The 22,737-nt window shown below is 48.5% G+C and overlaps 1 protein-coding gene across 1 annotated transcript in view; it reads right to left on the minus strand.

Moving 5' to 3' along the window:
* Window positions 1-22,737, minus strand: part of LOC108800068 (eukaryotic peptide chain release factor GTP-binding subunit ERF3A) — a 219,248-nt gene that overhangs the window by 168,236 nt on the left and 28,275 nt on the right. The gene's annotated exons all lie outside the window — the stretch shown is intronic.

Raw genomic sequence — 22,737 nt, forward strand, 5'->3', positions numbered from 1 at the left:
TGTAGATCATGTACCCTAGGGTAATATCGCCACCTGCAGGAGGACGCTATGCACAAAACAAACGACAAAGACAGCCTAGGGGCGGCCTCTGCTGGTGGCCATACCCCCCACCTGCTGACAAGTCTCCAGTAAGTAACAAGCAGTTAGGATTATACACCCAAATAAAGAGGGCGAGACATGTGTCCTTCAATTAACGGAGAGAAAAGGATTTTATGGCGAGTAGAAAAATCTCTTCAGTTCCTTGAAGGACACAGGAAACAGATCGTGGATCATGTACCGTGGGACGTCACAAATCAGTAACAGGCAGAGGGATGGACAAAACCAACATACCCAACAGAGACCCCACTAGACTGGGCTTCAACGTTGTTCTTTAGGCTTTTGACGTTGTTCCTTAGGCTTCCTAGCCTGAGGCAGAAAAGTCATCTTACCGCCCCTCAGATCCCTAATGATCTCATCCAGCGTAGCTCCAAACAAGCGATCCCCTGTAGATGGAAGCTCAGTCAGCTCCTTCTTGGAAGCTTGATCAGTCGGCCAGTAGTTAAGCCAAAGCAGTCGGCTTAGCATAACAGCAGATACTGATAGTTTGGACAACAGCGCAGCATACAAAGCTGAATTGCAAACATACTTCAGGCCCTGCACTAACTGTTCTGCCAGCTCAGCATAGGCGGGGAAAAAACCCTTTCTTCGGCGAGGCCTTGGTGCAACATATTTGCCCCTTCCATCAAGGTCTGAGAGACCAAACGCATGAGAGCATCCAAGACGGAATACATAGTCTGCGAAACAACCTCTGCATTCCTGACAGTGGGATCCTGAAAGGAAGGAGAATCTTCCACTTTAAATTACATTAGCCTTGTCCAGGCGCGAGACGGGAGGATCCACCGCTGGAGGAGACGCCCACTTTGTAAAAAAAAAAAAAAAAAGACTCCCTCAAAAGGATAGTGAACAGAGAAACGCTTAGGCACCGAGAAAGACTTAATCAGTTGCTTCCACTCCTTGTACATTAAATCGTCAAAGGAGATGAAAGGGAAGCCCTTAGTGGAGGGCCTACTCTTATGCGTTCCAAACTGAACTGGCAATAGCACGGAAGAACTAGGAGCGTCCTCAATCTTGAGCGTCTTCCTAACTGAATGGATCAGAGCAGAGACCAATTCACGCTCCTAAACCATAAGTGAGGCCACCGACTCATCCTCACTGCCCGAATCCAGCTGGGAAGAATCCCCAGGGTCAGGACGAGTTGACTACAGAAATCTCCCCTTCTTTCGACTCTCCCGAAGGAACAGGAGAAGGATACAGCAAAATTAGTTTCCTAGGAGGCCTCTGCGTCAACACGCGTTCAATGCGAGTCATACAACAGTCCATAGTGGACGAAACACTTCGAAGGACAGCACAGTAATCAAGGTACTGCCCACCCCCCTGAGGACCCTGAGGGGAGCAATGGCGACTGGGAAAGGGGCACAGGCATACAGGCCGCAGTGGGGAAAGGGAAGCACCTGCTGAAGGCTTGTCCCTGCGGTCCATGGCTACCGTCCACAGACTAACCGGCCAAACACACTGAGACCACAGCAGGTACCCCAGCAAAACTCATGGCCCCAGGCAGAGCTGTCCTGAGGTCCCAGCAATGCGTCTTCCAGCACGTGTACTCCAGCAGCCTGGATCAGCAGCAGCAGATCTGCGTCCAGCCGAAGGTTTTCGGCTGCCTCCACGGCGAAAAGGACTACCCCCATCAGCCTGTCGGACCAGAAGTGACGTCACAAGGGAAGGACGCAGCTGCCCTCAACCAAAATGGCGGCCAAAAAAAACTTACAGCCACAGCGTTGCTAGTTCCTGCGCTGCAGATTACCCCCATATCCCCCCCTCCACCAGACCGCAGAGAGGCCAGCGTCACCAGCTCCGACAGCACGCTGCTGGCACATGAGGCCCCCAAGAAGGAAGAAGAGGGCCGCTACATGAGAGAAACACGCGGTCCCCAGCAGTACCGTACACTGATCGGAGCACTCGCCGGTCGCACAGGGGAGACTACAAGGATCCATAAACATCCAGCCTGTCTCCCTGATGACACTTGCTATAAGGTCCAGCGAAAAAAAAGAAAGCCAGACAATTCCAGAGAAAAAATGTGAAGCTCCTTACTCCTGATGCTGGGCAAAAAACTGTAGACTTGTCAGCAGGTGGGGGGGTTGGCCACCAGCAGAGGCCACCACTAGGCTGTGTCTTTTGTTTTGTGCCTAGCATCCTTCTCATGCTGGTGGCAATATTACCCTACAGCACATGATCTACCATCTGTTCCTTGTGTTTTTCAATGAACGAGGAGAAAAATAAAATGCCACATGATTAACGGTTAACTTGAACATACCTCTACACAAATGGATCTGGCTACTGAATCTAAAGGATCGACTAAAGGCAAATATATAAACAAATAATTTAAACTGCCACTGAATGTATTTTACATACAGCTGCCAAAAAGTACCTAAACTGTTTACTGAGCAGCAGTCTTAAGGTGGCCATACACTCTACAACCATCGCAAGACCTTAGTCTTGCAATGGTTGTACAGGGATTAAAAAAACGTACGATCTGCCTATCTTGGACAGGCAGATCGCACTCTCGATCATCGCAAGCCCGCCCCCCCGAGGGGCGGGCTTCCGATGACCGCAATGCTGAACGGGCAGTGTGCGCGTGCGCACAACGGCCCGTTCGGCATTTGTCTTCCGAGCACCGTTCTAACCAGCCGAGAATCGTACGATTCCCGGCTGGTTTTCGAACATGCTGGTTCGACGGAAGACGTGCGACCGTACAGTAGAAACGGTCGCACGTCTCCGTTCATACTGCTCAATTCTCGTACGATCGCGGGATTTCCCACGATTCTCGTACGAGAATCGAGCAGTGTATGGGCACCTTTAGTCTGTTATGCTCTACAGCACATTACTGCTTAGTGTGAGGTCACTTGCATGGTTTTGGCAGTGACCTCTAGATGAAAGAACAGGCTAAAGAAAATTACAAATCTCTTCAATAGTTACATGGTTTAAATTTTAACTGTGTAACCCCTTCTGGATTTTTTTTGCATGGTAATCTGCATAATGCCTAACACATAAAAAAAGGTATGTAAGAAATTCCAAGGCCCTGCCAAGCCCTCCGGAATATTTTTCAAATCAGCTGGCCAAGCCATTTTTTCCCATTGATTTGGTTTTCAACTGCTGGGTTGCTAGCGTTTGTAAATACCCCCCAAACCATATATTTTCTGAAAGCGCAGGCCCGGTAGAATAAAAAGATGGTGATACTAAATTTGTAGGCCCTGCGATAATTGCGCAAATGTTTCTCAAATTATAAACCGATAAAAATACACAATTCAATTGTTAAAACACACCAAAATCAGTATCTGCACCAAAAAAATGATTTTCCGACTAAATCTAAAAAGATAAAACTGTATTGAGTTAATAAATAACAAATAATTGCAAATTTGAAATTGTGCCTTTTTGCAAAAAGGTAAAAAAAAAAAAATTAAGGTATGCAAAACTGTAAATAAGCGACTTATGTCAAAAATTGTTTTGGTGTTTGTGTTGTGATAAAATGATACAGGTGTATATTTAATTGCAACACAAGGTATCACAAAGCATGGCAATGCGTCACAAAGCTTTGCCATGCGCTGCCACAGTTAATTTTGGGTTTTTTTACAGAAAAAAAATAAAACAAAATCATGCACTGCGATGTGTTCTAACAACGCACTACATGTGCAATATGTGTATGTTATGTGGGGGGAGGGAGGGGTTGTGCTTTTATTAGTAATTTACTATCAAGCAGTTTATGAATGGGGAGAAGCCTCCATAGTGAGTGCTACCCCCATTCAGAAATGAATGCACAGGCTGTGATGTAAATCGAGTAGCCTGCCGGAGACAAGGCTGAAGTTTATGCCTGGCCCTACACCAACCCTCTTCCCCACTTGATGAACCATAGGGTAAACCTGTCAAACACCTTGTCAGACTTCAATCTCAATTGCTTGACTCCACAGATGATGCCGAAGTTGCAGATGACGATTCTTGCAGTGGTGGGGGCTGGTGTCCTATGTGCTGCTTTCACCAAGCTTTGTGGCGGCTAATCGTGTCTCCTCATGCATGTGATACCCCAATGACTGGTAGATTTACAATGCTAGATACATAGCAGGCAAAGGCTGCACAAAAAAAGAAAACTGTGGTGCTCTCAGCAATAGATATCTTAAAAGGCCAAGATATGGGGGAGCAGACCTGGGGATAGCAGTGGCATGCACCAGTGCCATAGGGTGTCTGCGCTCTCCACTCCCCTGTAAGCTGCCCTGGACAACAAGCTGCCTTGCTGATGTTTTGCCTCTACCTCACATTCCTCCTCTAAGTTCTGGCACTCAGATCACATTATCCCCTCCATCTTAATTGCTAAAACCCATGTGGCGTAAACTGCAGGATCAGCAATAGCATTTGCTTCTCCCTGCCCATTCCCTCGCTCTCTGCTACTAATGCGCTTCCTCCACATCCGATAAGAATTCTTGAGCATTCTCCTACATAAAGTTACTTGTCAAAACAGTTCAGCCAACCCATCCATACCAGTTTGAGGGTCAATGGCTATAGAACGCCCATTAGCAGCTGCTGACCAGAATGCACTGCGAGGATTAGGAAGGCTTGGTTATCTACTTCACCACCTCTTTTGCGTGCTATGGCTGTATAGCACTGCCAGAAAGAAAAGGCAGACGTGCTTTGCCTCCTAAAGTTGCAGTGCAACCACCACTTTGTCCTGCGTTTGCAGAAGCTGCCTGCCCCCCTACTAGCTGCACATGCAGAACCTTTGCCTCTCAATCTTTAGTCTCCTCAGACATTATGAATACAGGAGAATATCTATCTATATTCACAGCAATGGCAAAATTGGGATTGAGAATGTCGTGCTTTGGTGCACTAAACTATACCACACTAGTATGTGGCGATGTGCTGCTAACAAGAGGCAGCTTAGCCTGTGTGAGCAACAAGTCCACACTGCTAACCCCAAATAAAAAAAAGGCCAGACTGTAGGGAAGATAAGATGTCCCCAGCTAATGCGCAATTATACCTGTGTCTAGTGCATGCGTGTTAAACCCTCCGCAGCCAGTCTCCAGTGCAGCAAAACAAATGGCAAACGCACTCATCAACTTGTTACCAGCTTTACAGCAAGGTGCAAATGGAAGGGCTTAATACAGTACAACAGCAAAAGGTTTCCCAGCACACTCACCAGCCAGAATGCAAAAAAAAAAAACTTGTCTCACCGCTAAGGTTAGAAACAGAGGTTTAGATACACGTCTTCTGCAGAAAATGTGAAAGCCGCACAGCAGCGCCAAGGCACCTCTATATAGTGCGGTCCTAACTATGAGAGTCTCCATCTTGGAGCACATGCGGCAAAAGATCAAATTGGGTGCAGGTTAGTCAGGAGGAAGCCCAACCTCCCTTAAAGGCACAGGGACGCACAAGTGACGCATAGGGGGCCTCCGCTGCCGTTGTGATGTGCAGGGTTCCTTGTGCGTCCCTGTGCCTTTTATTTATTCAGTGCACCGTGCAAAATAGCAGTCTAATTAGTCGATTTGTACTAAATCTGGAACAGGAATCTCTGCTCCACTATTCGATTTTTTTTGTAACAAAGACCTGCCCCATAACTCACATACATAGCAACATCTCCACTGTTTCTGGACTCCATGAGAGTACCTAAAAGTACTTACATTTTGGAGTCTCCTTTTCAACCTTCATTGTCCCCAATTGCACTGACGCACTCCTCTTGTTTTAATCTGGGTCACTCACCACCTTTACAGTCTGCAGACAACACAAGTGGAGGTGGTGGGGAGGGTCCGCAGTTATGCAGACTGCAGAAATGTTGACAGTTCCCAACTACACTGCCCCAAAATAATCTGCTTCACCTTTAGCCTACAAGTGCTACAACTTTATTATTCAGTGTTGTTAATGGGTGCTGGAAGGCATTGATTGGCAGAATTGTGGATGGTATACATGCGTCACCTAGGTTTCTCACCTACACATATTGATGGGCTCCAAGGTTTGATATGGAGAAACCAGTTTCCTCAGAATCTTAATAGCTTGTGCTAGGTCTTGGAGCTTAGCTATGCAGAGCTGAGCGGAAAAAGCCTTCTTTCCTAGGGCTATATCTTAACTGGTAGCCAGAACTCAATTAATCCAAGCTGTCCACAGGCCATTTTATGTGCAAGCCGACTAAATGTTTAGAGCTCTTGTTCTCCCTCTCTCTCTGCTTTGAGATCCTGCTGCTGGTTGTAAAGGCCGACTGCTGATAGAACACCAAAAAGGTAAAAGACCTGCCTATTTGGAGACTTCATTAGGAGGCACCCTGTTGGGTATCGTCATGAGTTAAGTTAGTAGCTCAGACAAGCATATATTTCTAATGTTCTATGCTATGTACCATGTATGCTATGTACAAATCTTTTAAACTGTTTACCGTCTTGCTGAATAAAATTGCAGGATAAACCTGCTTTGACTGTTGACTGTCCCTTTCTCATGCTTGGTTAAACACTGCCTTTATCAGTTGAACCTGTTCCACTTACAACTTCATACTCCGATGGGGGCAGCACCTAACCAGCAGCACTGCAATACTACCCAACAGAAGACAAATCAGCTACTGCAAGAGGAGAACCGCTTAGCCTTCCAACAGCTGACTGAAGCCTACCAGGCCTCAGAGGAAGAGCAGGAAAAGTGAACCTGTCTCTACAACAGCAAATACAGACCCCATCAAAGGCAGATAGAGACACAGAGGCCTAAGTTTAAACCATAACAGCTGGTCGAGAGCTTTATGAAAATTATACCTTATCAATGATATGGAGGCCTATTTTGGCATTTTAAAAGAAGCTACCAGAGCAGTGGGCAGTTGTGCTACCAGCCTTTTGGACGAGGGATCCCCAAAAGACCAACTTTGATGTGCAAGCACAGAAGGCTAAGAGTTATTCTAAATTCAGAGGTGTCGTCTCTAAGCCAGGTTCAGGGTTCCCTTGGCCATTTAAGCAAAAACTGACCGTGGAAAGCCAGCAAGGTCACAGATAATTTGAACTAGGACTAAACACTAATCGTTAAAAATCGATTAAAATTGATAATGAGAAATCGTTGACGACTCATCGATTAGTTGATTTACGAGTAGTTGCTCCTCCATTCTTCTCCCCGCTGGTGGTGGCTGCATCGGTCTGTCACTTTCAATCCCCGCTGCTCTCCTCGCCTTTATTGGTTAGAGGCAGCGGGGACAGACCACTGCAACCGGCACCAGCGGGGAGAAGAGACTGCGGACTATTCAACCCGTGCTCTCCCTCGTACCTCCACTGCTACCAGATTGCTTCTCTGCTGCCCTGTTCCTCCACTGCCACCGTGTCTCCTCTGGCCACGCCCCCGTTCCACCTGTCACACCCTGGTCAAGAGTGTAGTGTATCATTGGTGTGGTTAAGAACTTGCTACACACTGGAAAAAATGAGCTTTGATTTTCCAAGCTTTTAGGAACTGGGGGGGGGGGAAAGGGGGAGGTGACGACATAACACAGGTAACCGGTTCCTAAAATGTGTAAAAATGCATGTCACCATTTTGCCTGAACATGCCCATGATGTTGGCAACCCTACATTAGAGGCACCCAACTTCTTCCCACTAGCAGTTCTTGTTGGGGAGTGAGGAAACCGCTTCAGTGCCAGCAATAGCCAATATACAAGTGACCACAGTTGTGAAATCCCAATTTTGGACAGGAACTGAAAAATGTAAAGCTAAAACTGCGTTCCCCAAGAACCAGAAAGACAGCTATACCCTCTTTCTGTGGTATACCATGACTTACCGTATAGTTCAAAAAAGTAATGGGATCAAGTTGATTAGGTAGTTATTCCCCAGTTTCACACAAAGATGGTGTTGGATGTGGCCCATTTTTATGTATTAGCTGGTCATTTAGGAAAATAAAAACAAGAGCGGACTGAACTGCGTTATTTCTGGCCCGGTATTTTCAAATTTCTTTTAAGAACTTTGTAAATTTGCAAAGTCTGTGGGTACCCCTGCCTTCAATTGAAGTCATTTCTGAGAGGGTCGTTTGAATCTGGAAAGGCCATTGCCAAAGTCTTCCAGGGGGCATCAGCGCATATTGTAAAAGTTTTTAAGGCTTCTGTTAAAATCAAATCAAAACCCTGCCTAATCTATCATGTTAGGCTACTAAAAGCCTGGAAGGATCTTAACAAAAAAGCAACCCTAAAGTGTCTGAGCAAAAGGTATAGCAAAGAGATAAGATGTCAGAGACACCCGCTACTCAGATTCAGGGAGGTGTAAAAAGTTACTGTAGGAAAAAAAAAAAAAAAAAAATCTAGGAGTTTTCAGATTTACATGGATGAACTGACAATTTACCATTACGTTGTGAAAAAGCCTCATGTTAAAGAGGAACTTTACCCATATCTTTAAAATAGCAACAAACACAACTTTACAAATGTTTAGTAATGACCATTTACAAACAGATACTTGCAGGCTTTGTATCCTTTGTATCCCTTATTTCTCTTCTTTCCCAGTCAAGTCAATATCATCTTACATTCATTAAACAAACTTATTTTTCATTTACTTACAAATAGCTTATCCGATTCCTGGTCCAGTTCTGGCACAAATTATGCATGTGCCCATGGCCCTTCTAGCAGTGGCCATGTTAACTAAGGGCAGGTTACTAGTTCTCCCAGTACTTCATGAAAATCTGACATACAACTAGTACATGTGACCATGCACATTATCTCAGGGGAGGAAAATGCCTTTCTCCGATATCTCATGAGAATACATACGAGATTTCCCAGCAATGCTCTGCTGATGTAGCCCTCCCAGGATGCAGAGCATGGGTACATACATAATTTGTGCCAGAACTGAAACAGGAATCGGATAAACTATTTGTAAAATATGAAAAACAAGTTTGTTTAATTTAAGATTATTTTAAATCAGCATGCAGATTTGCATGCTGCTGTGGTTCGTAGTGAAACTTATCGGGTACCTGACTCAATGCCATTTCAGAAGAGGCACAGAAATGAACTCCCTTGGAGTTTTAGAGGAGTTTAACAGGGAATGGTCAAGTCCCATGACGCTCAACCCTAAGGGGGGTGGCTACCTGAGTCTCTGCAATGAGTTCAGGAGGCTAAATTAAATGACCAAATTTGATGTTTATCCCGTAACCCGGGTGGATGAATTATTAGATAAAGTTGGGTCCCGTCAGGCACATTATCCTTTCGTAAACTGGAGGATGTCATCGTAAACTGGAGGATGTCATCATCAGGTTCCTTTAGCAACGTAAAGCAGGATTTTTGGCTAACAGTAATGGCTAATGGTTTCTTGCAGTACAGTACACAGGCAATTCAGACTATTGAGTAATATGAAGATATCATCAGGTGATTGAACACTGGCCAGTGCCGTGTCCTCATAACACCTCCCAGTGCAGGAAATCCTCCGTTTTCTTAGCATGCAATAGAGGATAGAGAGAAGAGGGTGCCGTTTCTCTCTTTCCAAGAAATTGATTTTACTTCCAAGTCAAAAATCCTGCTTTCTCGATTAAACAGTGCAAGACAGAGGCAATTCATAGACTGGGACATCCAAAAGCAATGCACTGAGTGGTGAGCAACACAGCAAACAACTGCCAACTGGCCAAAACAAAAACCCCAACTTGAATAGCAGCCTAAAAGAAGACCAGGTGGCAGCCTAACAAATTTGTAATGCAGATGTCGGATGCCTAAAAGTCCAAGTAGTACTGACAGATCTATTAGAGTGAACCTTTACAGGAAAAGACAGAGCCATACCCTAGACAGTAAGCATGTAAGATTACCTATCTAACCCACCTAGAAATGGTGAAACAAGATGCAGGTAGCCACCTGCAAGGTCCTTTAGAGAGCTGTAACCGAAAAACAAGACTCAGCCCTGACCACAGCCATACAGTGGCTGCTCGAAAACTTCTCCTTGGAATATTTTGGAGCAGGACAAAAAGGAAGGCAAATAAAACCCTCAGATGAAAAGGATGACACTGCCTTAGGTGGAAAGGAATCCTTTGGTCTGAGGAGTTTATCCTTATGAATTACAAAAAAAAAAAAAGCCTTGCATGAAAGAGCTTTAGCTGTCCAACAGATGGCCTCACGTTTGACTGTAAAATACTTTAGTATACAGAGTTCAAGGTTGACCCAATGACTGCAAAACAAGCCCTAAATCACCCTTCCACCACCATGCTTGACAGTTGGTAAGAGGTGTGTGCTGATATGCGGTGTTTGGCTTTCCCCAAACGTGGTGCTGTGCATTATGGCCAAACATCTCCACTTTGGTCTTGTCTGTCCAAAAGACGTTGGGGGAATTTATTAAAGCTGGAGCAGACAGAATCTGGAGCAGTTGCCCATGGCAACCAATCAGCATCTTTCAGTTTGCTTAAGAGTTGAAAATGAGCCGAGAAGCTGATTGGTTGCACTGCAAATCTGCTCCAGATTTGATACATTCCCCCACTGCAGGGGGGGGGGGAAACGACGCTGCAACCCCACCACCCGGGGACCGGATCTTCTCCGCTACTTTGCTCCCGCATCAGCACAAGTTCTCGCCCATACGACGACCGCGATGGGGCCTACTTAAGCATCGGCCTCGACCTGTGTCGCCACTCCCCTGAAGGCACAAGGTAAGTCTCAGGCCACTACACTGGCTCCTCCCGCTGGCAACCCGGACCCCTCTGCGCCTCCCATCCCGACCCCGCAGCTCCCCAGCGTGGATTTTGACGGGTTCAGCGGGCTCTCGCAGCACAACGAGCTCCCCAGGGGGGGCAGGCCAGCGAATGGCGGGACGTCCTCTCCTACTTGCCTACGAAGGAGGACCTGAATAACATGGCCTCCAATATCGTGGCAACCCTGCGGGCTGAAGTCACAGAAGTCAAGCAGCAAGTGATCTCCCTGGAGGGAAAAGTGGGCTCGCTTGAAACACCCGCCTCTGGGTTTGAATCCAGGCTGGCAACATTGGAGCTGGGCCACTCTTAATCAGCGAATGACCGCCATGTTTCTCACACAAGATGATCTTGAGAACCGGAATTGCAGGAACAACCTCCGGCTGTAAGGCATACCCGAAGCGACATCTGGGAGAGGCCTGTGGTCAACTGTTGCAGCCATAGTGAACCAATACCCGGTACAGGCCCCTGACGGACTTCGTGAAACTTGACAGGGTGCACAGAGCACAAGGGCCAATGCTCGGGTCTGCTGGTGCCCCCAAGGGACGTGCCCTGTCGTGTCCATTTCTTTGCGATCAAGGAGGAGATCCTGCGACGAGCGGGTCGCAGGGCCCATTGGACTTCGACGGGGCTCACATACAGGTGATGCCAGACCTGTCCAGGCATACCTTGCGGATGCGCAGGCTCCTGCGGCCGGTGTTGGATCTTATCCGTTCGGCAGGGGCTTCGTATAGATGGGGCCACCCTTTCCACCTCATCGTCCGACGGAAATACCGATCCTTCTTCCTACAATCTCCGGACCAACTGTCTGATCTCTACGTATTTCTGGATTCAAGCGTGGTGGAGATTACTAACTGGCTGGATTTCCCGCTTGCGCGGCCTGCTCTCCCTCTCCATCCGAGACTAAACCCTTACCCTGTTAGGGGCCGAGGCAGGCCTCCTCCTCGTGCAGCCTCCCTCCACTCTGGTCCGAACCGGTATGAACCTTGACTTGAGTGGGTTGTCAAGTACCCGCTGCCTGAGACTTCCACCTGACGGTCTTCCCACACATTCACTACCTGGAACCACCTTGCTTCTTTCCACCTGGCCCACTTTTTAATTTTCCATGGGCCGAAGCACCAGGTCTTCTCCCACACAAGATGTCAGAGGAGTGGAGATAAAAGGATGAGGGGGGATATCTCAGCTATCCGGCATCACCCCCCGCGGAAGGGTCCTACAGTTTATTTTTGTTGCAATGTTCCTAGGCGATTCTCTAACTTGCCCTTCTTTTCGCAGGTGGAATTCGTACACTGGTATTACTGGGTGCCCTCTGTGCCTCCCTTGCTATGGAGCAGGGGGGCTTTTCTCTCCCCTTCGCCTGAGTCAACGGTACAGCAGCTGGTGGACGAGGGGTGGTCCGCAGGGGGGGGACTAAGGATATGCCAGTGGGACCGCCAGGCTGTTACGTCCATATTGGGGGGGCCTCAGGGTTTCCCATCTGGGGTCCCGACTGGTCCCTGAGGGGATCGGTCGGGGGCACCGCTCTACGGGACTGGCCCGCCACAGCCTTTATCCCTGCGTCGCCAGCCAATACCTCCTTGGCTCCTTGTACATATTGTTACTTGTTGGTTACCAATCTCTGTACTTTGCTCTCCTACTGCCAACTGCATGATGTGTTCCTTGATGGTATGCGCTGCCTCACCACACCCGAGGTCTTCCCCCAGCTGCAGATGTTCATTGCTATTTAGATGTTCATTACTGTTGGAGGAAATGCGAGACTTTGAGTTGCAGCATAAGCAATCTTTGGCCAGGCTCACATACCGCAGACTAGTCAGTGTGCGGGAAGAGCTCAACGACCTGTTATTCACCAAAACCAAAATAAATTTTGCTGCGTGGCAAACGCACCCTATACAAATACTCAAACAAGCCTGGCAGGCTCCTAGCCAGAGTCCTTAGGGGCCCGCAAACAAAAACCTTTATTCCTCGCATAAACTCTTCGACTGGGGGAGCGGCGGTCCTTTCCAATGACATAGCGGCGCAGTTCAGGACCTATAATGGCAAACTTTAGAACTTGCATGCTGACCCCTACCTCCCTCCCCCGCCCGAGCTCGATACGGCAATTGAGTATAGACTTAAGCTGGGGTCGCTGCGTTGTCTGACTTAACCCGAACCAGCAGGTCTCAAAGACGTCCCTCTGTCCTGGACGGGCAGTGGATGGCACTAAGCTCCAACGCGGTAATGGACAGGTGAGACTGCACCAACAACCAGGCATTGACCGGGAGTCTACTCCTCCCCAGCCCAGGAGGCTGGCGTCCATGGTGACCAGCGTCCAACTCAGGGGAAGCAAGGAGTACCGATACCAGTGTCAGAGACAGAAGCCACCAAGGAGGAAACCCTCCTTGACACCCAAACCGCCCGGGCCAGTGATAAGGGAGACTTGTCCCACTGCAACAAGATGTCACGCTGGAGAGTCCTGGTGTGACGCTGGGCGTGTGGTATGGCACCACCTCGAAGGAGGCTACCACGAGGCCCAGCACCCGCATGTAGAAGTGGATCATCGACCACTTCCGAGACCACAACAACATTACCTGAGAACGGAGTGTTCGAAGGTTCTCCAGGGCGAGAAAAACTCGGGCCAGAACGGTGTACAGAACCAGACATGGAGATGGCACAAGACAGGACATACAGAAGTGCAGAAACCAACCCAAGGGAAAAAGCGACTCAGCCTTCAAGGAGTAGATCATCCAGACACCCCAACATGAGATTTCCCGACAGCGCAACGCCAGAATCGGAGCCACCACCTTGGTGAAAACTCTGGGGGGGCGACGCCAGACCGAAAAGCAGAGCCACAAACTGGACATGCTCCTCCTCCACCACAAAACGAAGATAGCAGTGATGGAAATGACAACTGGGAACATGAAGATAGTCTAACTCGATGGTGACCGAACCCAGAAGGACCCTCTGACATAAAGGCACCACCCAGACCTGACAGATTCCATCCGAAACCTGCGAATCCGCACAAAGGCGTTCCAACATTTGAGATTCAAAATGTGCCGAATCCCCTCCTTCTTTGGCACAGTAAACAGATTTGAATAAAAACCTTATGAACCTTTCCCAAGAGGGCCCGGGACGATCACCCCTCGCAACAAGAGGTCTGCCATCACTCGGTGAAGATCCGCGAGCCCCTGAGGAGAGAGGCGCAGGTTGGAGGGGGGGAAAAAAAACCTGTCCCCGGGACTAGGTCAGAACCTTCATCTTGTAGTCTGAAGAAAAATCAGTTCCCGTACCCAGGTGTGGGGGAAAAAAACTACCGAGACTCCCCTACCGAAATAACAGTAGCCCTGATCAGACGCGAAACCAAAGGATCCACCGCCGGAGCAGACGCCCACTTCATCAAAGTGGGATAACCGACAGAGAAGCGTTCAGGCACTGAATGGTACTTGGCTGGACGCTGTCACTCCTCGTAAAAGAAGTCACCAGAAAAAACCGCAAGGACAAACCTTAGTGGAATGCCCACTACTGTGCGTCGCAAACTGAACCAGGTGAAGCGCAGAAGAACTTGGAGCGTCTACAATCTTGATCGTCTTCCTGACTGAACGGATCAGCGCTGAGACCAATTCATGCTCCCGGACCCAAGTGAGGCCAACGACCTGTCCTCACTGCCCGAATCCTGCGGGGAAGAGTGCCCAGTATCAGGACGAACCCACGTCGCAGAATAAGCCACCGATCCTACCGACTTCTCGGAAATAGCAGAAGGCCACGGCAGAACACGCTGCCTAGCAGGCCTCTGCATCAAGGCACGTTCAATGCAGATCACAAATTGTCCATGGCGGACACAAAAACTGCCAAGAGAGTGCGAAACCCGCAGAGTTAACCAACCCACAGAGGACCCAGAGGGCAAGACAGGTGACCAGGAAAGGAACGCAGGCGTACAGGCCGCACATAGGAGACTAGGAAGTATCCTTAGATATATTCCCACAGCCCGCACAAGGCACCACAGCTGGCTTAAGCGTGACCGCCTCCCCCCTGCGGCCCATGATACACAGTCCACACAGACACCAACCGCCCCCATGACCCACGGAGACCACAGCAGAAAGAGGGGGGGGGGCCCCACAGTACTCACAACCTCCAGGTGGGCCACGTCCTAGAGTGCCAGCAGCAGTGTCAGCAGCAGCCTCCCTAGGTGTTGCTCAGATGCACAGCCCCAGCAGCAGAGTGTGCATGGCCTGTCTCTGCAACAAACGAGCTCGGGCGGAAGTGACGTCACCGGCAAGGCGCCCGCGCAGAACCAAGATGGCAGTCGCACCTACTTCACTAGGCCGCAAAGCCGGGGACTCAAGTAACGGCCACCTGCCACACGAAACAGGGGAACGAACGCGGCGCTCCAACACCCAGCACCGTGGTCCATCCTGCCCCAGTCCCCACATACCAGCCCCTCCACTAGGCCGCAGGGAGACCAGGGCATAAAATACCGGCCGACTGCCACACAGGCAGGCCCGAAGCAGCATAATGGCATCCGCCCCACACCCGGACCGTCTGACAAGCTAGAGCCCCGGAAGCTGCCACCTTGGTGCCACCAATGACTCCCAGCCAGAACCTGCATCCCCAGGATAACCAGAGGCCAGAAGCTTCAAAACGCCATGCATCACCCCAGTCATACATACATGCCACCAGTGGGGGGGCCGCCCGAAACCCCAGAGACAGCCAGCACACTTCACCCACAAGGGGGTGACGATCCCAAGGATTCCGGGAAGCCGAGCCAACAGGTAAGGCGGACAGGGAGAGCGGAAACGCCGAAGACCGCGGCCGAGGCGCCGCCAGCCTGTATGGAGTACTGTGATTGGGAAGCCGAGACCCCCGTAGTCATATGTACACCGCCGGGACGAACCCACAGGCCACTCTGCTTGAACAGAGCCGTCACAGCCGACCCACCGTGGCAAAGTCTGCATGCACTCGCTGATCACGCAGGGAAGACTATAAGGACCCACAATTGTCCAGCATGTCGCCCTGCAGATACTTGATCGAAGATCCAGCGGGGAAAAAAAAAAAAAAAGAGGAAATAGACAGCATTACAGAGAAAAAATTCTTAGCTCCTTACTCCTGATGCAAGGCCAAAAACTGGAGACTTGTCAGCATGTGGGGGGTTGGGCCACCAGCAGGGGCCCACCCCAGGCTGTTTTAGTCTTTTCTTTTGTGTCTAGCGTCCTTCTCCTGCAGGTGGCGATATACCCTACGGTACATGATCCACGATCTATTCCCTGTGTCCTTCAATGAATGGAAGAGAAAAGGCCTTTGACAGAGTGGACTGGGGGTTCATGCGTTCCACTCTACGCCACAAAAGACTACGCCCCAATATGCTGTCATGGATACTTGCACTATACTCCTTCCCAACGGCCGCTCTAGCTGTCAACAAGACCAAAATCGACATACTTTCCCCTAACAAATGGAACCCGTCAAGGATGTCTTTTATCCCCCATCATTTTCACCCTCACTCAAACCCCTCTTATGCACTGTGAGGTCCTCTCAGGCCTTCCCTGGATTGTCGACACCGTCTGGCTCCCACAAACTTGCCGCCTATGCCGATTATCTTATCTTTTTTGTCACCGACCCAGAATCGTCTTTACCTTGCTTGATGGACATCCTCTCCCTACATAGAATAATTTATTTTGAAGTTGGAAAGGGTACCAAGTCATCCGCGCTCAATGTCTAACTACCTGATGCCTCGATCCAGCGGCTTCAGCGATCTCTCCATTTTCGTTGGGAAGACCGCAGCCTCAAATACCTGGGGACCCAAAGCACCCCTGATCTATTGGATCTATTTGACGCCAATTACGTCCACTTTTTGCGTAAGCTCAAACTGGACCTCCATACTTGGAGAACCTTATTGCTCTCCTGGTTTGGCAGGTGCAACTCCCTGAAGATGACTGTTCTGCCTAGAATGCTATACCTTCTCCAGGCCATCCCTGTTCGACTGCCCCCCCACTTGTTCTGCCAGTTACACTCAGTGTATATGCTTAATTTGGGGAGATAGCTCTCCCTATATTGGTAGAGGTATTCTATCCCTCCCCAAGTCAATGGGTGGGGTGGGCCTTCCCTATTCCCACTCCTACTACAAGGCTTCCAAGTTGAACAAGCTCTTGGACTGGTGTGTTCACGGCGCTGCAAAACAATGGGTGGCTATGGAAAAAGGGATCTACCGATTCCCAATAGAGGGACTCCGGTGGCTGGCCTCCACTTTGTCCCGAGGTCAAACAACATCCAATCCTACACAATACAATTGCGGTAGCTAGGCGAGTGCTTAGAAGCACTGAACTGGCTCCCTCCCCTTCTTCTCTTACCCCAGTCTTTGGGGACCCCCCGATTTCCTCCCGGCATATGAAAATGCACGACTACTCCGACTTCTTCGGGCAAACAAGTTCAGACTGTTAGATTTTCTTTCAGACTCGCAATGGCTCCCGGGTCCTGCCCTGAGAACTTTGGTTGACAACCCCTGTGACGGACCCCCGTACTCAGGATGAGTATGTCCGCCGCTGTCTTCTTCCTTGCTGAGGAGATATTGGAACCTGAAGATCTGTAGCTCCCAGTTTCCCCAGTCACTAGCCAAGGCTCGCGTGTAGGGTAAACAAACTCTGATTTATTGAGCAACTGCACAAACTTTTATACAGCAAGTGATGAAATCAGAATATAATCCCATCACATCCCCCTCCCCCTCCCAGACCATCGGTCTGCTCAACACCACAGGTGTCCACCTGCTAACGAACTCCAGACAGCCATATCAGGAGCCTGGCCAGAATGTCATTGTTCTGAGCTCCCTCAGAGTACAATGGGAGATAACGAGGGATGGTGCTGATAGTCTTTCCATAACCAAGTCACACAGCATAACGCACTCAAAACATAACTCAACACCAATACACATTTAACTTATAAACTGATCACCATGTCGTCACATAGCTCCCCAAAAAAGATGGCAGACCGGGTGAGACCCTCTACGGGTCCACTTGGGGATGTCCATGCTGTTAACCCACCCACCCTGGATCACTAGAGCTTGTTACAACTTGGGGACTTCCTGAGAGTGGTACCCTCTCCACATGATTAGGTAGACCATGAAAATATGTGCACAGGGAGTTCTCCGTCCAGACAAGCTGTATACAAGCTACTGACCTCAACCCCACAGGGATTCGTCCCTCCTTTACTGTTCAAATGGGAAGCCGATCTGAACAAGGAACTTACTCCCAAACAGAGGGCGAATGTGCTAGCCATTGCCCACAAATCCTCCATGGCAAACTACCAGGAAGCTGGATACAAACTCCTTACGCGGTGGTACAGAGTGTCAACCGTTTTGCATAAGTTTGACGCATCTCTCTACCCTATGTACTGGAGATGTGGTTCCTCCCCGGGCACCTAAATTCACATCTTCTGGTCCTGCACAAAATTGCACAGTTTACGGACCACAGTGGGAGAGGTAGTCCGTTCCCTGACCTTGGTAGACTGCTATCTCCGGCATCATATCCCCATGACTCATGGCTAGGAACTGCCTTTCAGGGATTGTTGAAGTCTGACAATATTGTTGGTGGGAACCATTGCGGCTCCTCGGGGTGTTCCCTGACTCCTTATCCCCTACCCGATACCGACCCCATCCCCGCAGTTTCCGCCTTCCACTTGAGTAATTCTGCACCGACTCTCTTCTCCCCCTTCTCTGTATCTGATTGTACATACAAGTAAGATTGACTGCCCACCGGGGACTTAATGGAGAACTATGAGGTGAGTGAAAAGCTCACCATGAGAAAAGCTCACAATGAGACTGTCACAGGTCGGCTCAGTAGATCGGGAGGTGAGTGAACACATACCGGGTTCGCTCACCTCTCGATCCTGTCACGGTTCTCTGCCGTGACAAGGGGATGGGCTGGATTCCCCTCCCCGATCTGCCAGCGCTGACTGGCGGGACAGGGGAGGGGGCGGGTACAGCTGGCTCTGCCTCTAGATAGGCAGAGCCAGCTGTCACTCACGCAGCTGGGCGGATCCCGTCATCTAAGTCGGGATCTGCTCCGGCGTCTCAGTATACCGCGAGCTGTAGCTCGCGGTATACTGAGCTTAGGGTAACGGGAGGACGCTAGTTTGTTTCCTCCCGTTACCCTAAGGAGAACTATGGGGAAAAACACTGACCCCATAGTTGTTCTTTAAGTCTTCAATCACAGTCTTCTGCACTGTGGATGCATGACTTTAATTGATCTATTTCCGTTCTCTCCTTTCACCTCCATGCCTGAAACCAACTACTGAGTGTAGATGGCTCCTCCAATTACTTGCTCCCACGCAGTTTCTCCAACACAGGATGGTACACGGACGCTGTTCCTGTTACTTACACATGTAACAGGAACAGCAATTCCCACCAGCGTGCTAACAAGCCCTCTATTTGATCGCACAGGCACACTGACAGATCCTCTTTCTGGAGAAATTTTGAGTCTATAAGACCCCTAATGTCACTTAGGAAACCCCAAAGAAGCTGATGAAGCACAGATCTGCTTCCTCAGATTCTTGTCTGGCTATAGCAGCCAGGCAAATGACAGGAAGTAAACCTGCAGCTTGCGCTAAGTACTCCTTTCTTAGAAAGCATTACATGTACTAGAAAGATAGTGTAGTGGGTGCATGTGATTGTTTGTAGCAGCCTGTATGTATGTATTTGTTTGTTTGCTTTTCCTGTAAGTATGTACACACAGCATTTTCGCCTAGTAAAGTACTTTTAAATTACTTGGGTCAGTTTCCTTGAGCGTTACTGCAAGAACAGACAACAAAAATAGAAATTAAAGTTTTGCCAAACTTTACACCTGGGCTCATCCTTGGGATACGCTTTACGTCTCTGGGATTTGTAGTCCAGAGCATAACAGGTCATTTTATATGCAAGCTGACTGATGCTCAGAACTCTTGTTCTCACCCTCTGCAGTAATATCCTGCAGCTGGGTGAAATGGCTGACTACTAACAAAACACTAAAAAAGTACAAGACTCGCCTGTTTGTTTTAGGGAATCATTAGGGGGCATCCTGTTAGTCAGGCACTGACGCAAGTTTCATCTCCTTTTAGTAAGTCATGGAGTGGTAAAATTTCAGATGATTTAGCAGATTTTACCTTTGAGAAATTCTGTTTGAGCAAAGCAGAGAAGGCAGTGTCCTTACTTGGCTGGTACTTCCTTAATGCTCTCTACTGAAACATACAGAAGGGAGAAAGCAGAGGCAAGAGGTTAAGGCGTTAAAGGAACACCTTGCAGTCGTCTCGGAGTGTGTACGTTCAGCTACTTGTCGGGTCGATGATTTGGAAGAGCGGTGTGCAGACCTCATGACCAAATCAATTAACCTCCCTGGCGGTATGATTATTCAGGATTTTAGGTACCAAAAGCGGTACATTGTTTTTCAAGCAAATATGTTGTTTTACATTGTAGGCCTGTAGTTCTTAGTAAATCCTAGGAATAACTCACCTAAATCTGTCCAAACAAGAGTCCAGTAGATATCCCAGGTATGATAAAGTTTGAAACACGAAATTAAAAAATTATAATATAATAAATTATAAATAAGACAAGGTGAGTGTCACTTTTCTGTGCAGCCCCGAGTCTGGCTCGGGGTTACCGCTCCTGGTATGGAAAATTCACCCCGAGCCAGACTCTGGAATACCGCCAAGGAGGTTAATGCCTTAAGGAAAAAGAAAGGCCGTAGACCTGTTACCAAAGTCAGGAAGCGAGCCATTGTCACATCCCACAACTGGCATCATGAGGATGCGCTCTCCTCAGGTGATAGTGAGGATGAGGCGATTGCATGTGATATTACTGATAATGATCACTCGGTGGGAAAGAAAAAAAAGTGTGCCAGACCTCCTTTCACTAAGCATAGGAAGAGGCAGCATGATCGAGAAGATTTGGCTGATGGGGAGGTGCAACACCAGAGTTGTAGAATTTGAAGTAGTAAGGGAGTTTACGCAAACTGAACTCCAAGAACTGGCAAAATACAATCAGAGCTCCGGGGAACCCCTATTAAGTTGGCTCCTACGTTTGTGGGATGATGGGGCAGACAGTGTTCTTTTGTCAGGCATGGAAGCAGTGGCTATGGGAGTGTTAACCCATGATCCACAATTGCGCCAGGCCATGTGTAAGGCCTGAGAGTTTACTGTGAATTTTTCACTGTTAGACCAGGTATATATGCTAGTCCTAGTGACCTGGAAAATGCCTCCTCTTGGAGAACAATGAGAGAGGGTATTGCCAGGTTACATGAGATAGGCTGTATAACTGGACTAAGATACCGGAATGGATGGGTCCAGATATGGAACCGTTCGCATCTGCTTTGCGCTCCAAGCTGATGAGGTCTGCGCCATTTAATCTCAGGGCTCCTTTGTTGTCTTTGCTGGGAGGCCCGGGATTAAACAGCAAGATTCATGAAGCCACTACCCTTTTAAAACAGTTGGGGGAGCTAGAGGAGACTAAAACCAAACCTGTCAGGGCAGTAGATCAGGTTAAAGCCAGACAGGGGGAAAGGAAGCAGAAAAATAGAGAAAACTGGGAAGTCAGGAAGGGACATGGGAGGTACAGAGGAAACTAGAATAGTTATCTCTAGAAGGCAAATGTGGATGGACCTATTAAAAGGCAGGAGTCCCCAGAGATGAGATAGATGGGGTTTCTTCTGTAGAATTGATGAAGCGTGGAAACAATTAGTGGGGGAAATCTGCCAGGGTTAGAAATACCACCAGTGATGACATTAGCCTAGGGTTAGAGGAGATAGAACAGACCCCTCACACTAGTCCCTAAGTAATTCCCAGAAAGGTACAAGTTCCCAAACGCAAATCCCTTTACCCTGGGGAGGAGTTCGAGAGTCTCAGGAAGGGAAACTGGGGGGTGCCTTATCTTTTGTGAAGGGAAGACGGGTCTCCAGTAATAGCAGTAAGAACAGTGACAGCTGGAGACCGAAGGCCATTTGTACCTGTCATTTTGTGGGGGGGGGGGGGGGGCGATACTGGAGCTGAAGTTACACTTTTACATGGTGATCCCTCCCATCACAAAGGAGAAGTGATTAAATGTAGAAGGTTTGGGACGGCAGACAACACCAGCAATTAGGACACGAGTGAAACTGGCTATTGGATAGGGACCGGGCTTTTGGACAAATATTTTAGTGTCAGAATTGCCTGAAAATATTATTGGCATGGATGTACTTCAAGGTCAGTCAATCCCGACTGAAGGCGGTATATTCATATTAGGGTATCCACACAAAGCGTATCTGGTAAGGGCGGTGAAGGCTGTGGTCAGAGGTCATGCAAAATGGACCCCTGTCTACATTCCTCCACCAGAGAAGCCAATCTGTCTTAAGCAGCACAGGCTGCCAGGAGGCCACAAAGAATTTGGGGAGACTAATTAAGAACTGTTGAGAGTAGGGATCCTAAAACCTGCTGTAAGTGCTTTCTCAGCTCCGGTGTTTCCAGTAAAGAAACCGCATGGGACTTATCGAATGACTGGATTACAGAGGTCTAAACAGAGTGGCACCTCCATTGAAATCAGCTGTACCTGATATGATCTCCATCACAGAGAAAATAGCCAAAGACGCAGGAGAATATCATGCTGTGATAGACTTGGCTAATGCTTTCTTTTCAATCCCAATAGACCCGGAGTGTCAAGACCAGTTTGCCTTTGTGTGGGACGGCCGCCAGTACACTTTCACCGTGCTTTCTCAAGGATATCTTCATTTACAAACTATATGCCATGGACTGATTGCTCACCCTGAATCTCAAAGTTGCTATGTTTCACTACATCGATGAAATCATGATCTCTGGAACCAGAGGATGTAAATGAAGCACTGCACATTTTGAAACAGCACCTGGAGAACAGAGGATGGGCTGTAAATAGAGATAGCTTTCAGGGACCTGCTACAAAGGTGAAATTCTTGGGAATTATGTGGACTGGGCTACAAAAGAAAATTCCATAAACAGTTGTGCAAACTATTCAGGGATTTTCGCTTCCTACTACGAAACAGGAAGCCCAGAAATTAAATGAAGTCGTGGGATTCTGGAGATGGTTCATCCCACATCCTGGACTGATATTGAGGCCCATATACAAT

Source organism: Nanorana parkeri, unplaced genomic scaffold, assembly GCF_000935625.1.
Source record: "Nanorana parkeri isolate BGI_ZX_2015 unplaced genomic scaffold, ASM93562v1 scaffold1899, whole genome shotgun sequence".
Taxonomy (NCBI): domain Eukaryota; kingdom Metazoa; phylum Chordata; class Amphibia; order Anura; family Dicroglossidae; genus Nanorana; species Nanorana parkeri.